Source organism: Ips typographus, linkage group LG12 (assembly GCF_016097725.1).
Source record: "Ips typographus isolate SLU linkage group LG12, UJ_Ityp_2.0, whole genome shotgun sequence".
NCBI classification, from domain to species: Eukaryota; Metazoa; Arthropoda; class Insecta; order Coleoptera; family Curculionidae; genus Ips; species Ips typographus.
The window spans coordinates 2,728,059-2,742,536 of NC_138433.1; positions in this window are offsets into that span (position 1 = coordinate 2,728,059).

Sequence of the window (14,478 nt, forward strand, 5' to 3'; positions counted from 1 at the left end):
TCCTAAACTGTCAAATAACTGAGCTATTTACTGTTAAAACAGAGTTGTTTGCTGTAAAGTTTGAAATTGACAGTATTCACTTTGACAGCCCATAACTCTGTTATTTTGACAGTTACAGGGTGGTTCAATATACCAATTTGTAGCCCTTGAAATTCTCTTTTGACCACCCAGTATAGCATTTTCTCCTAAACTGTCAAATAACTGAGTTATTTACTGTTAAAACAGAGTTGTTTGCTGTAAAGTTTGAAATTGACAGTTTTCCCTTTGACAGCCTATAACTCGGTTATTTTGACAGTTACCGGGTGGTTCAATATACCAATTTGTAGCCCTTGAAATTCTCTTTTGACCACCCAGTATAGCGTTTTTTCCTAAACTGTCAAATAACTGAGCTATTTACTGTTGAAACTGAGTTGTTTGCTGTAAAGTTTGAATGTGACAATTTTCACTTTGACAGCTCATAACTCGGTTATTTTGACAGTTACAGGGTGGTTCAATATACCAATTTGTAGCCCTTGAAATTCTCTTTTGACCACCCAGTATAGCGTTTTTTCCTAAACTGTCAAATAACTGAGTTATTTACTGTTAAAAAAGAGTTGTTTGCTGTAAAGTTTGAAATTGACAGTTTTCCCTTTGACAGCCCATAACTCGGTTATTTTGACAGTTACAGGGTGGTTCAGTATACCAATTTGTAGCCCTTGAAATTCTCTTTTGACCACCCAGTATAGCGTTTTTTCCTAAACTGTCAAATAACTGAGTTATTTACTTTAGAAACTGAGTTGTTTGCTGTAAAGTTTGAAATTGACAGTATTCACTTTGACAGCCCATAACTCGGTTATTTTGACAGTTACAGGGTGGTTCAATATACCAATTTGTAGCCCTTGAAATTCTCTTTTGACCACCCAGTATAGCGTTTTTTCCTAAACTGTCAAATAACTGAGTTATTTACTGTTAAAACTGAGTTGTTTGCTGTAAAGTTTGAAATTGACAGTATTCACTTTGACAGTCCATAACTCTGTTATTTTGACAGTTACCGGGTGGTTCACTATACCAATTTATAGCCCTTGAAATTCTCTTTTGACCACCCTGTATAGCGTTTTTTCCTAAACTGTCAAATAACTGAGCTATTTACTGTTGAAACTGAGTTGTTTGCTGTAAAGTTTGAATGTGACAATTTTCACTTTGACAGCCCATAACTCGGTTATTGTGACAGTTACAGGGTGGTTCAATATACCAATTTGTAGCCCTGGAAATTCTCTTTTGACCACCCTGTATATGCCCCATAGTAACCAGTCAAATAACCGAGTTATTTTCACAGTAAAGACAAATGAATTTATTCAGGTCGGGGGAGTTCAACAGTCAATTAGGCGGCCAACACTTGGGTGTTCGGTTGCGCATTTTCTGCACTTAACTCCTTTCAGGGACAATTTAGACCAAAAGCGCCCTCTATGAACCTGGTAGAGAATTAAATTCCCTACAACTTTCCTCTCTTAAGTTTTTTTTGTAGACTTGCCCAGAAAGGAGTTACAAGCAGTTAAAGTTGACAGTACGATTGTGAGCTGAAAACTGTCAATTTCGGTGGTTTTCGCTAGTTTCAAGCCTGAATTTAGTCGCTCCACTCTGTATAATGCAATTCCCATATACAGGGACGTAAATTGAGTTGTAAAAATAAATTGAATTGTGGAAAACAATGGGTGGACAGCAAAACCACGTTATGATTGGTTTTACTGAGTTTATGTCTCGTTATGGGTGAAATCGGGCCTTAAATATGAAAAAACCAGTCCAGATTCACTGTACGCGGTTATAAGATACGTTGACATGTTCATTACACCGAGAAAAAACCGTAAAACATCTTGTTATATTCGGTTGATGGTCTTGGGAGTAGAATTGCCCCCCCTTCCCCTCCAAAGAGGGGAAATGTATAGTGAAAACCACACAAAACTAACCATGACGTCACTGTGTATAGTGAATTGCATTGAAAACCGAGTGGAACAAGCGTTAAAAGAGCTGAATATTTGAAAAATTACTGTTTTTAGACAGCTTTTAGTTGACAGTTTTGACAGTAAACTATAACTGCCTGTAACTCCTTTCTGTGTAAGTTTACAAGGAAAAATCGAGAGAGGAAAGTTGTAGGGAATTTAATTCTCTACCAGGTTTATAGAGGGCGCTTTTGGTCTAAATTGTCCCTGAAGGGAGTTAAGTGCAGAAAATGCGCAACAGAACACCAAAGTGTTGGTTGCCTAATTGACTGTTCAACTCCCCCTACCTGAATAAATTCATTTGACTTTACTGTCAAAATAACTCGGTTATTTGACTGGTTACTATAGGGCATATACAGGGTGGTCAAAAGAGAATTTCACGGGCTACAAATTGGTGTATTGAATCACCCGGTAACTGTCAAAATAACCGAGTTATGGGCTGTCAAAGTGAAAATTGTCAATTTCAAATTTTGCAGCAAGCAACTCAGTTTCAACAGTAAATAACTCGGTTATTCGACGTTTTAGGTAAAAATGCTATACAGGGTGGTCAAAAGAGAATTTCAAGGGCTACAATTTGGTATATTGAACCACCCGGTAACTGTCAAAATAACCGAGTTATGGGCTGTCAAAGTGAAAACTGTCAAATTCAAACTTTACAGTAAACCATTCAGTTATTCGACATTTTAAATTTTTGGCGGGTTTTTAAAGAGAATTTTGACAGTCATCACAACTATGACAGATCATTTTACGTGACAGACCAACTGTCAAACGTCAATAACTGTCAAAATACCGCTCATAGAGCTATAAAGTGCATTTTAGTGAATTTTCACCCATTTACAATGTTTTAAGCATGTTTTGCAAAATTAATAGCTTTTTAAAGAAGATTCTGACAGTTAGCATAATTATGACAGACCAATTAACGTCACAGACCAACTGTCAAACGTCAAGAACTGTCAAAATCCCGCTAATAGAGCTATAAAGTGCATTTCAGACAATTTACACTGATTTACCATCGAGTTAGTCAAGTTACAAGCGAAGAGGATCTAATGACGTCATAATATACAGGGTGTCCCAACTACTACTATTATTATATAGGTTTTGACAAGCAGAATCGATTGTCCAGAAAATATACAGGGTGTCGTTAATGAATTTTTCGACTTTTCTCCTTCAGAAAACGGTTTTTTGCTCACTTTTTGGCTCACCCTGTATAGTTTTACAGGTTATTTATCGGGTGACATTTTAGCGGCGCGCGACTAAGCGTTCCACGGCCGACTTTGACCTATTTAACTGTCACGTTCGATTGTTTTTTTTTTTTTTTTTTTTCACCCATAAATGGGCTGTCTAATCGACACATTAAATCGATCGATTTATTACGCGCAATTTGAATTTCTGGACCGTAAAATCGACCCTAAAGTTTAATAAACTGATTACGATTCCAAACTGGACAAGTTGTATAAGCGATTTGTCTAATTTGAATGGAAGCACTAGGGATGTGCTCGAGTATCGATATTTTTTTAAAAGCCGAAAATTTGTTAGAACATCCTGTATATTTAAAGGGGGCTAAAGCACCAAAATTTCAACCCTCTAACTCACGTGGTTTCTGAGATATTTACAAAAATGTTTCAAAAAGTTTGATCAACTTTGGCGCCCTCTAGCGGCCAAACGGTGCCACTTAGCTTCGCCCGCTCAACGTCACGTGATAGCCCCATTCATTACCCATCTTTGATCATCTGACTCGTTTATACAGAATGTTTCAAATAAGCGAGTTATTTGCGATTTTTTGCTAAAGTGCACTGAAATTTTGCCCAAAATGACTAGTTGTCCTGGCCTACTATATTAACCGTCACCATATTGGATTTCAACCTGTCAAAGTGACGTTTTTGACTAATTCCGGCCTGGAAAACTCAAATTTGCTGTCTGTTTTGCTCTAAGTGGCACCGTTTCGGAATTAACCTAAAAATCTGACATTTTTGTCATTTTTGACAGTTTTCAGGGCGTGGCACCCTTAAAAAATGTCAATTTGACAATTGACACTTGATGTCATGTTTGTACCGTTAATTCAAAGGTATTTAGGCAGTAAAAGTGAATTTTAAAAAATCAAAATTTTTTCCAAAATTAGGTGGGGGGGACCCCTTTAAAAAATGTCAAGAAAAGTGTTTTTAATTTTTCCAGGACAAACGGTACACTTTTAGAAAAAAGTGTTTATATGGTAAAAGTTGCGCTTTTCAGTGGTACATCCATGGTAAAATTTTCAACCTTCTAACTCACGTGGTTTCTCAGATATTTAGAAAAATGTTCCAAAAAGTTTGATCAACTTTGATGCCCTCTAGCGGCCAAACCGTGCCACTTAGCTTCGCCCGCTCAACGTCACGTGATAGCCCCATTCATTACCCATCTTTGATCATCTGACTCGTTTATACAGAATGTTTCAAATAAGCGAGTTATTAGCGATTTTTTGCTAAAGTGCACCAAAATTTTGCTCAAAATGACTAGTTGTCCTGGCCTACTATATTAACCGTCACCATATTGGATTTCAACCTGTCAAAGTGACGTTTTTGACTAATTCCGGCCTGGAAAACTCAAATTTGCTGTCTGTTTTGCTCTAAGTGGCACCGTTTCGGAATTAACCTAAAAATCTGACATTTTTGTCATTTTTGACAGTTTTCAGGGCGTGGCACCCTTAAAAAATGTCAATTTGACAAATGACACTTTATGTCATGTTTGTACCGATAATTCAAAAATATTTAGGCAGTAAAAGTGAATTTTAAAAATCAAAATTTTTTCCCAAATTAGGTGGGGAGACCCCTCTGAAAAATGTCAAGAAAACGGTTTTTTATTTTTCCAGGACAAACAGTACATTTTTCGAAAAAAGTGTTCATTAAGCAAAAGTTGCGTGTAACTGTGGTACATCCATGGTAAAAATTTCAACCCTCTAACTCACGTGGTTTCGGAGATATTCACAAAAATGCCCCAAAAAGTTTGAACAACTTTGACGCCCTCTAGCGGCCAAATGGTGCCACTTAGCTTCGCCCGCTCAACGTCACGTGATAGCCCCATTCATTAGCTACCTTTGATCATCTGACACATTTATACAGAATGTTTCAAATAAGCGAGTTATTAGCGATTTTTTGCTAAAGTGCACTGAAATTTTGCTCAAAATGACTAGTTGTCCTGGCCTACTATACTCAAGGCCGCCATATTGGATTTCAACCTGTCAAAGTGACGTTTTTGACTAATTCCGGCCTGGAAAACTCAAATTTGCTGTCTGTTTTGCTCTAAGTGGCACCGTTTCGGAAATAACCTTAAAAATATGACAGTTTTGTCATTTTTGACAGATTTCAGGGCGTGGCACCCTTAAAAAATGACATTTTGACAATTAACACTTGATGTCATGTTTGTACCGTTAATTCAAAGGTATTTAGGCAGTAAAAGTAAATTTTAAAAATTTAATTTTTTTTTCAAAAATTTGGTGGAAAATTTTCAAAAAAATGTCAAGAAAACGGTTTTTTATTTTTCCAGGACAAACGGTACGTTTTTCGAAAAAAGTGTTCATAAAGCAAAAGTTGCGTGTAACCATGGTACATCCATGGTAAAAATATCAACCCTCTAACTCACATAGTTTCAGAGATATTTAGAAAAATGTTTCAAAAAGTTTGATCAACTTTGACGTCCTCTAGCGGCCAAACGGTGCAACTTAGGCCTGCCCGCTCAACGTCACGTGATAACCCCATTCATTACCTCTCTTTTGTCATACGGTGTGTTTTACCGGAATGTTTCAAATAAGCGAGTTATTTACAGTTTAATGGAAAAACGTACTGAAATTTCGTCTGTTCAGCTGTACTATCGACACTTTCAAATCTATCGATAATGCCAGCACGGCCAGTGTAAATAATAGACCCAAACTCTATTAAAATTCAAAAATGAAGGCGTGAAAATTAAATTTTTCAACGCTTCCTATTAAATTCTAATGGGCCTACTAAATTAATACCCGACAGGAATACCAAAGTATAATTGAATTTTTTTTTTTAAATTAATTAGCTTTTCGGGCCCTTTCACCCAAGAAACAATTACACCATACAAATAAGTACAAAATGGCGTCCAAAACGTCATTAAATACACAGTCATATACAGGGTGGTTGAGGTGTAGTGAATTTTGGAAAAAAGTCTAAAAAATCAGTTTTCAGTTCAACCGCTCCTAACTCGGTTACTAGACGAGCTACAGGGTGATTCAATATACCATTTTAAAGCCCTTGAAATTCTCTTTCAATCACCTTATATAGTGTTTACACTAAAAATGTCAAATAACCGAGTAAAAAAGCAAAAATGAGAAAAAATTTTTTTTTAATATTGTGACCACCCTGTATATTGCTAGGCGTACTTTATCACCCAATTAATGGAAAAAACCCGATTTTACGACCCCCCAATTGATTTGCGGCGTCCGAAACCAATTTATTCCCATCAAAACGGTGTTTATACAGGGTGATCAAACTGATAAGCGGACACGCAAACAAAACTACTAATTAGGCCGCCTAATTAATTTTTTTTTGTGCCCAATTAATCAAATATACAGTGTGTGTCAAAGATAAAAATTTCAGTGACGTCACAATAATGACGCGTCACTGCAAATTTTGTTTTTACCCACCAAATGTCAATAATAATTGAGTTATCACAGTGGAATGGTTAATTAGAGCCACCCTGTATAAAAATTATGTTTTTTTTTGACAATTTTTGGACCAAAAGTGACGTAATGCAATCTGTCATCTGTCATAAAGTTGAAAACTGTCAAAATCTTCTCCATGAAACTATAAAATGACAAAAGTTGCATTAAACCAGTGAAAACAGTTACAGATCAAATTAATTGCAATTTATAGTTTTATGAGTTGTTTTTTGACAGTTTTGACGTGAATCTGTCAATTTTGGACGTAACACAATCTGTCATAAACTTGGAAACTGTCAAAATCCCTTCCATGAAGCTATAAAGTGACAAAACTTGCATTAAACCAATACAATCAGTTATAGTTTACATTAAATGCTTTTTTATAGTTTCATGAGTTGTTTTTTGACAGTTTTGACGTGAATCTGTCAATTTTGGACGTAATTCAATCTGTCATAACCCTGAAAACTGTCAAAATCCCTTCCATGAAACTATAAAGTGACAAAAGTTGCCTAAAACCAGTGAAAACAGTTACAGTTCAAATTAATTGCAATTTATAGTTTTATGAGTTGCTTTTTGACAGTTGTGACGTGTATCTGTCAATTTTGGACGTAATGCAATCTGTCATAAACTTGAAAACTGTCAAAATCCCTTCCATGAAGCTATAAAATGACAAAAATTGCATTAAACCAATACAATCAGTTATAGTTTACATTAAATGCTTTTTTATAGTTTCATGAGTTGACTTTTGACAGTTGTGACGTGTATCTGTCAATTTTTGACATAATTCAATCTGTCATAACCCTGAAAACTGTCAAAATCCCTTCCATGAAGCTATAAAGTGACAAAAATTGCATTAAACCAATACAATCAGTTATAGTTTACATTAATTGCAATTTATAGTTTTATGAGTTGTTTTTTGACAGTTGTGACGTGTATCTGTCAATTTTGGACGTAATGCAATCTGTCATAACCCTGAAAACTGTCAAAATCCCTTCCATGAAGCTATAAAGTGACAAAACTTGCATTAAACCAATACAATCAGTTATAGTTTACATTAAATGCATTTTGTAGCTTTCTGAGTTGTTTTTTGACAGTTGTGACGTGAATCTGTCAATTTTTGACGTAATGCAATCTGTCATAAACTTGAAAACTGTCAAAATCCCTTCCATAAAGCTATAAAGTGACAAAACTTGCATTAAACCAATACAATCAGTTATAGTTTACATTAAATGCTTTTTTATAGTTTCATGAGTTGTTTTTTGACACTTTTGACGTGTATCTGTCAATTTTTGACGTAATGCAATCTGTCATAACCCTGAAAACTGTCAAAATCCCTTCCATGAAGCTATAAAGTGACAATAGTTGCCTAAAACCAGTGAAAACAGTTATAGTTCACATTAATTGCATTTTGTAGCTTCATGAGTTGTTTTTTGACAGTTGTGACGTGAATCTGTCAATTTTGGACGTAATGCAATCTGTCATATACTTGAAAACTGTCAAAATCCCTTCCATGAAGCTATAAAGTGACAAAAATTGCATTAAACCAATACAATCAGTTATAGTTTACATTAAATGCTTTTTTATAGTTTCATGAGATGTTTTTTGACAGTTGTGACGTGAATCTGTCAATTTTTGACGTAATGCAATCTGTCATAAACTTGGAAACTGTCAAAATCCCTTCCATGAAACTATAAAGTGACAAAACTTGTATGCAAACGTATATTAATGGCATTTTATAGTTTCATGAGTAGAATTTGACAGTTGTGACGTGTCGCTACGTTTTGATGACGTCAAACTAATTTACCTTGATTTCGAGTATATTAAACTTTTGCTGTAGCTGTTAATATCTCCTTTTTAGGTGTTTTTAGGGTTTCTAGAAGGTTTTTGGTAACTATCTCCCTTCAGGTCAACGTAGTTGCCTATTTTGGCCTGTAACTCCCTTAGGAGGCCGTTTTGGAAAATTTTCTATTGAAGCGTTCTTGTAGAGAATGAAATTCTCTACAACTTTCATCTCTTTAGCTTTTTTGCTGCCGCTTCACCTAAAGGAGATATGATCAGTTGAAATAGTGCGTTACACATACCTTCAAGGGTAACGTAGTTGGCTATTTTGGCCTGTAACTCCTTTAGGAGGCCGTTTTTGGAAATTTTCTATTGAAGCGTTCTTGTAGAGAATGAAATTCTCTACAACTTTCATCTCTTTAGATTTTTTGCTGCCGCCTCACTTAAAGAAGATATGGCCGGTTGAAATATGGGGTTGGCCTCACTCTACATAGTTGCCAATTTTGGCCTGCAGCTCCGTTAGGAGGCCGTTTTGAAAAAAATTTCACTGAAGCATTCTTGTAGAGCATGAAATTCCCTACAACCCTATTGGGTGCAATACCACCAAAGGAGTCGGTACACTGCTCAAAAAAGGGCAATTAACATTGTTGCACACCGAAAAATACTTCCTACCAAAAGTGTCGATTTAATTACGAAAATGGGCAATAAAATTTCGTTAAAATGTGTGAAAGAATCCACGATACGCAATTAAAACGAATCTCGATCTGTACATTCGTTAATTGCCAGAAAAACGGCTAATTTGCAAAAAAAAATGGACAAAACACGAAGTCTCGTCTTGGACTAATGAGAAACCTAATTAAATCCATTTTAATGTCGGTACGGATCTGAAACTGATTGTAAACGGTGCATGGTACCAAAAAAGCGTTGGAACCCATCGAGGTGCGTTTGTGATAAAAATTTCAGGCCTCTAACCCGAAAGGTTCCTGAGATATTGAGGAAAAACTGCAAAAAAACGAGACTACCCAAATTTGACGCCCTCTAGCGGCCAAACGGTGGCACTTAGCGTAGTCTGCTCAACGTCACGTGATAGCCCCATTCGTTAGCTTCATTTTGTTATACGGTGGTTTTATACAGGGTGTTTCAAATAAGCGAGTTATGGACGATTTTCTGGGAAAATGCACTGAATTATTGTAGTTTTCTACGTTTGAATGCAGCACTGTTACCCTGACACGTTTCACCCTGTATATCTCGTAAACTAAACAATTTTGACAAGACTTTTTTGGGTCATCCTGTAGCTGCTGAAGAGCAGAATCGAATGACGTAATAATATACAGGGTGTCCCATTTGAAATAGTGCCGGTTTTTGCCGTTGAATGCAGCTGAAACTGGTTTGAAGTTGAGAGTAATGGCACGTTTCACCCTGTATATCTCGTAAATTAAACAATTTTGACAAGACTTTTTTGGGTCATCCTGTAGCTGCCGACAAGCTAAATCGAATGACATAATAATATACAGGGTGTCCCATTTGAAATATTGTAGTTTTTGGCGTTTGAATGCAACTGAAACAGATTTCAAGATCAGAGTAATAACACGTTTCACCCTATATATCTCAGAAACGAGACACTTTTTGTATGGACTTTTTTGGGTCACCGTGTAGCTGCTAACAAGCAGAATCGAATGACGTAATAATATACAGGGTGTCCCATTTGAAATAGTGCCGGTTTTGACGTTTGAATGCAACAGAAACAGATTTCAAGTTCAGAGTAATAACACGTTTCACCCTGTATATCTCGGAAACGTGACACTTTTTGTATGGACTTTTTTGGGTCACCGTGTAGCTGCTAACAAGCAGAATCGAATGACGTAATAATATACAGGGTGTCCCATTTAAAATAGTGCCGGTTTTGACGTTTGAATGCAACAGAAACAGATTTCAAGTTCAGAGTAATAACACGTTTCACCCTGTATATCTCAGAAACGTGACACTTTTTGTATGGACTTTTTTGGGTCACCGTGTAGCTGCTGACACGCAGAATCGAATGACGTAACAATATACAGGGTGTCCAATTTGAAAATTTTGAGTTTTGATACCTTGAACGTAACGCTGTCACTTGATCCATCAATTAAAGTGAGTAATTGTGAGTGTATTATGGGCGTTTGCGCAAAAATGCCCCCCAAAATGCCCCTGAGGGCATTAGGCGGTAGTTTATGACCCACCATCGACGTATAAACGATAGAAGATGATTGAGAATCGTCTGCATGGCAATTTTGCCTTGTTAAAACCGCTTAATCCTGTTTGGCCTGATCGATCCGAACACTCTGTACAATTTCAGGGTGTTAAATATCGGCAAATTACCGGGCATGGGTAATCGGGCACTTTACGCATTTGATGGGTAATCGAAAATGCCAATTTTGCGGCCTATACAGGGTGAGAACAATAGGGAATTTCACTCAGGTTTTTTGAAGAAGAAAAAAAATACCAAATTTCAAACTCTCCCCAAAAATTCAATTTTTAGGTTAGAAAGTTGATTTTTGGCCTGAAAATAGCCAACACCCTGTAGATTATCCCTAAATTTTTTAAAAAATTCCCAGCCTTCTCTGTGATGAGTTACAAAACAAAATGGCGGACGTTGTAGGTAATAATCAACTGATTAAACAACCCAACATTCAAAGGCTCCCCAAAAATTCACTTTTTAGGTTAGAAAATTCATTTCTGGCCTGAAAATAGCCTTCACCCTGTAGATTATCACTAATTTTTTTAAAAAATCCCAGCCTTCTCTGTAAGGAGTTACAAAACAAAATGGCGGCAAGGTGATAATCAACTGATTTGGACAACCTAACCTTTAAAGGCTCGCCAAAAATTCATTTTTTAGGTTAGAACCATGATTTTTGGCCTGAATATAGCCAACACCCTGTAGATAATCCTGAATTTTTTTGCCGCAGCAAAAATCCTGTAAAACAAGCGAAAACCTGATGTAAACCCAATTAAAACAAACGCCCATAAATCTCCACTATATACAGTATGTTACGTAAATCCTCGTACGGCTTTTATTTGCCATAAATCTTTATACGTCGATGGTTCACCTTGTCACGCAATTATATATCTTGTCGTGTATACAAATTTTAAATTTTTTTGCACATCCTGTATATTGTACGTGTGTACAGGGTGGTTAAAAAAATTTGCTTTTTCAACATTTTTTTTTGAGTATTTCTGTCAAAGTGACAGGTCCAATTTTTGGCATGACAGTCACGTGACCTTTCCTGTACGACCTCAAAATTTTTCCCGGAGTTTTCCCCCTCGGCGAGGGGGTGAAATACAGGGTGGAACACGTCACCAAACCGTCATTAGTTTACGACAACTAAAATGTCATTTTTTGGTATTTCTGTCAAAGTGACAGCTGTCAAATTTGGCATAGTTACAGCTTTGGGGTTAGGGTTGACAGCTGTCAAAATTTCACCTTAATCCATTCTGTAGTTTCTGAGATATTTGACACTAAACTTGTTTCATGGTTAAGCTCGTTTGACAGCAACTGAGACTTTGAAAATTTCTAGTTCACCCTGTAGACAAGTGACAGCTGTCAAATTTGGCACAATTACAGCCTTGGGTTAGGTTGACAGCTGTCAAAAATTTCACCTTAATCCATACTGTACTTTCTGAGATATTTGACAATAAACTTGTTTCATGACTTAATCAGTTTGACAGCAACTGAGACTTTGAAAATTTCTAGTTCACCCTGTAGACAAGTGACAGCTGTCAAATTTGGCACAATTACAGCCTTGGGTTAGGTTGACAGCTGTCAAAAATTTCACCTTAATCCATACTGTACTTTCTGAGATATTTGACAATAAACTTGTTTCATGACTTAATCAGTTTGACAGCAACTGGGGATTTGAAAATTTCTAGTTCACCCTGTAGACCAGTGACAGCTGTCAAATTTGGCTCAATCACAGCCTTGGGGTTAGGTTGACAGCTGTCAAAAATTTCACCCTCCTCAATACTGTACTTTCTGAGATATTTGACACTAAACTTGTTTCATGACTTAATTCGTTTGACAGCAACTTGGACTTTGAAAATTTCTAGTTCACCCTGTAGACCAGTGACAGCTATCAAATTTGGCACAATTACAGTCTTGGGTTAGGTTGACAGCTGTCAAAAATTTCTCCCTAATCAGTAATGTAGTTTCTGAGATATTTGACACTAAACTTGTTTCATGACTTAATTCGTTTGACAGCAACTTGGACTTTGAAAATTTCTTGTTCACCCTGTAGACCAGTGACAGCTATCAAATTTGGCACAATTACAGTCTTGGGTTGGGTTGACAGCTGTCAAAAATTTCACCCTCCTCAATACTATACTTTCTGAGATATTTGACACTAAACTTGTTTCATGACTTAATCAGTTTGACAGCAACTTGGGCTTTGAAAATTTCTAGTTCACCCTGTAGACAAGTGACAGCTGTCAAATTTGGCACACTTACAGCCTTGGGGTTAGGGTTGACAGCTGTCAAAATTTCACCCTCCTCAATACTGTAGTTTCTGAGATATTTGACAGTAAACTTGTTTCATGACTTATTCAGTTTGACAGCAACTTGGGCTTTGAAAATTTCTAGTTCACCCTGTAGACAAGTGACAGCTGTCAAATTTGGCACAATTACAGCCTTGGGTTAGGTTGACAGCTGTCAAAAATTTCTCCCTAATCAGTAATGTAGTTTCTGAGATATTTGACACTAAACTTGTTTCATGACTTAACTCGTTTGACAGCCACTGGGGCTTTGAAAATGTCTAGTTCACCCTATAGACAAGTGACAGCTGTCAAATTTGGCACAGTTACAGCTTTGGGGTTAGGGTTGACAGCTGTCAAAATTTCACCCTCCTCAATACTGTAGTTTCTGAGATATTTGACAGTAAACTTGTTTCATGACTTAATCAGTTTGACAGCAACTTGGGCTTTGAAAATTTCTAGTTCACCCTGTAGACAAGTGACAGCTGTCAAATTTGGCACACTTACAGCCGTGGGTTAGGTTGACAGCTGTCAAAAATTTCTCCCTAATCAGTAATGTAGTTTCTGAGATATCGAGAGTGCCAGAATAACAGGAACTTTGATCTCAAATATCTCGAAAACTATCTATCTACTATCATTTTCGTGGGGCATTTTTGGGGTCACTGTGTAGCTCTGACTAAGCTGAATCGAACCAACATAAAATATACCGGGTGTCCCAGTTGAATTAGGGCACTTTTGGGCTTTTGAACGAAATAAATACCATTTACATGGTACTACTCTCAATTGTTTTTTTTTTAAAAAGGGAGGGGGGGAAGGGGGGGGGGATATTAATTTTGCGGGAGGTCCATAAATCAAGTGTGCCGAATTTTTGCGCACCGTAATCGAAATAAACGACCGGTTGTCACTTGTTTTTTTTTCCATTTTTTCTCTCTCTCTCTCTCTCTTAATTGCACGCATTGTGCCTCTTTGTCATTATCTGTCCACACTGTATAGCCCGAGTGATGGATGACGTTTAAATATGCGAAATTTTGAGGTTAAATCAACTCATTAACCGAACGGTACTTTCGGGACAATGTGTATACAGGGTGTCGTCGTTTTTGCTTTGGTTGCAATTTTTCGTTTTTTCCGGACAAACGGTACGCGGTACGGCAAAAGTGTGCATAAAGGAAATGATGCGTTTTTGGTGGGCTGTATTTTTGGTAAAAAATTCAAGTCTCTAGCTCGCGTAGTTTCGGAGATATTTGCTAAATTGTGGGGGAAAAAAGTTTGACGCCCTCTAGCGGCCGAACGGCGCCACTTAGCTGCGCCCGCTCAACGTCACGTGATAGCCCCGTCTATTAGCTATCTTTAGTCATCTGGTGTGTTTTTATGTCATTTTTCAAATAAGCGAGTTATGAAGGATTTTTTGGAAAAGTGCACCGAAATTTTCCTAAAAATTACCTGACCTACTATACTCAAGGCCGCCATTTTGGATTTCAAACCTGTCAAAGTGACGTATTTGATTAATTTCGGCCTGAGGAACTCGATTTTGCTGTCTGTTTCGCTCTAAGTGGCACCGTTTCGGAA